The 2,500-nt window shown below is 42.2% G+C and overlaps 1 protein-coding gene and 1 non-coding gene across 2 annotated transcripts in view; both read left to right on the top strand.

Annotated features, from left to right (window-relative positions):
- The window catches only part of LOC143287218 (uncharacterized), a 158,097-nt gene that overhangs the window by 144,197 nt on the left and 11,400 nt on the right, over positions 1-2,500 (top strand). The window lies entirely within an intron of this gene.
- On the top strand, positions 2,250-2,322 carry Trnaf-gaa (transfer RNA phenylalanine (anticodon GAA)). Its single transcript has one exon. It is a non-coding gene; the product is annotated as a tRNA-Phe (tRNA).

The following is a 2,500-nucleotide window of genomic DNA, read 5'->3' as shown; positions in this document are numbered from 1 at the left end:
CTGTTGGTTTGCATTACGTTTGTTCAGTATTCTTTATTATTTTGGACATCTCGACCAGTTGATTGCGTTACGTTTCTTCAGCATTCTCTATTATTTTTGACATCTCGACCAGTTGATTGCGTTACGTTTGTTCAGCATTCTCTATTATTTTGGACAATCTCGACCAGTTGATTGCATTACGTTTGTTCAGCATTCTTTATTATTTTGGACATCTCCATCTGTTGACTGCATTACGTTTGTTCAAATTCTTTTAATATTTTGGACATCTCCATCTGTTGATTGCATTACGTTTGTTCAGCATTCTTTATTATTTTGGACATCTCGACCAGTTTATTGCATTACGTTTGTTCAGCATTCTTTATTATTTTGGACATCTCCATCTGTTGGTTGCATTACGTTTGTTCAGCATTCTTTATCATTTTGGACATCTCCATCTGTTGATTGCATTACGTTTGTTCAGCATTCTTTATCATTTTGGACATCTCCATCTGTTGATTGCATTACGTTTGTTCAGCAGTGTTGATTATTTTGGACATCTCCATCTGTTGATTGCATTACGTTTGTTCAGCATTCTTTATTATTTTGGACATCTCCATCTGTTGATTGCATTACTTTTGTTCAGCTTTTTTTTTTTGGGGGGGGGGGGGGGGGACATCTCCATCTTCGGATTATATTACGTATGTTCAGCATTCTTAGTCATTTTGGACATCTCCATCTGTTTGCTGCTTTATTTTTGTTGAGCAAAATCAGTTTGACCGTTGAATTGTACACACATAATATGACTGCATTTCCATCTCACGCCCACGCGGATCTCATTTCACTTCGGTTCAGCAGCCAGCTTTTTGTTAGGGGTTCACTGAGACAGCATGTGCACGAGAGTGTGTGTGTGTGTGTGTGTGTGTGTGTGTGTGTGTGTGTGTGCATGGTGGGTGCCCGCGGGATCTCTCCGAGCAGTTGTCCTTTTTGTTGTTTCATTTCCATGATTTACTCTTCTTGGTATCCGTCTCTTTCTTGACTTGACTTGCTTGTTCAGCAGTGGTGATTATTTTGGACATCTCCATCTGTTGATTGCATTACTTTTGTTCAGCATTCTTTTTCTTTTCTTTTTTTTTTCTTTTTTTTTTTGGGGGGGGGGGGGGGGGGTTGGGGGAGGCGCGGGACTATGTTTGACTATGCTTGACTATGTGTGTATACATATGTATGTGTACATAACTAAATGCATGTATTTGAATGTGTATTGTGTGTGCGTGTGTTTATGTAAGTTTGTGCCTGCCTATGTGTGCGTATGTGTTAGGGTAGCTGTTAGATACACATGTATGTTAAAATGTATGTATGCAGTGTGTGTGTGCGTGTGTGTGTGTGTGTGTGTGTGTGTGTGTTTGTGTCTGTCTGTGTGTGTGTGTAGTCACATTTTGGTGTGTGTATGTAACATAGATATAATGTTTTATGTCAACAAAAGCGTTTTTGTAAAGCACCTAGAGCAGATTTCTGGATAGTGTGCTATATAAGTATCCATTATTATTATTATTATTACTTTCTGCCATCGCTGCTGTGTGCACGTGTCAGATTGATTGATTGATTGAATTGGATACTTATATAGCGCCTATCCTCGGTCAGAGACCAAGCTCTAAGCGCTTTATAAACACGGGGTCATTTGCACAACAGGCTGCCTACCTGGCGTAGAGCCGACTGGCGGCTGCCACTGGGCGCTCATCATTCGTTTCCTGTGTCATTCAATCAGATTTCAGGCGTACACACATACAAACTCAGACAGACATTTAACATTTTACGTGTATGACCGTTTTTGATTATTTACCCCGCCATGTAGGAAGCCATACTCCGTTTTCGGGGGTGTGCATGCTGGGTATATTCTTGTTTTCATAACCCACCGAACGCTGACATGGATTGCAGGATCTTTAACGTGCGTATTTGATCTTCTACGTGCGCATACACACGAAGGGGGTTCAGGCACTAGCAGGTCTGCACATATGTTGACCTGGGAGATTGGAAAAATGTCCACCCTTTACCCACCAGGTGCACCGAGATGATCGGCTTCAGGACAAGTCCGGCCGGAGCTCCCATTTTTTTTTTTTTTTTTTTTTTTTTTTTTTTTTAGTGTCTGGGTTTGCTCCGACGTACCTTTCGTTTGCCTGTGGTGCGAGCTGAATCGGTGACGTAAGCAGCACCGACTTGAAAATAGTGCGTCGTGTAAAAGGAGAGAGAGAGTTACCACTCTTTGTTTGCTATCAGCCGGAGCAGCTCAGTTGGGAGAGCGTTAGACTGAAGATCTAAAGGTCCTGGGTTCAATCCCGGGTTCCGGCACGGAACACAATCCGGCGGTTGACACTTGTTCTCAAGGCCTGACTAAGCGCGTTGGGTTACGCTGCTGGTCAGGCATCTGCTTGGCAGAGATGTGGTGTAGCGTATATGGATTTGTCCGAACGCAGTGAATAGCCTCCTTGAGCTACTGAAACTGTTTGCTCACTTTCACTTTATTATT

The sequence above is a fragment of the Babylonia areolata genome, chromosome 11 (genome assembly GCF_041734735.1).
Source record: "Babylonia areolata isolate BAREFJ2019XMU chromosome 11, ASM4173473v1, whole genome shotgun sequence".
Taxonomy (NCBI): Eukaryota; Metazoa; Mollusca; class Gastropoda; order Neogastropoda; family Buccinidae; genus Babylonia; species Babylonia areolata.
Note: the sequence above shows the minus strand (reverse complement) of the source record. Positions and strands in the feature narration are given on the sequence as shown.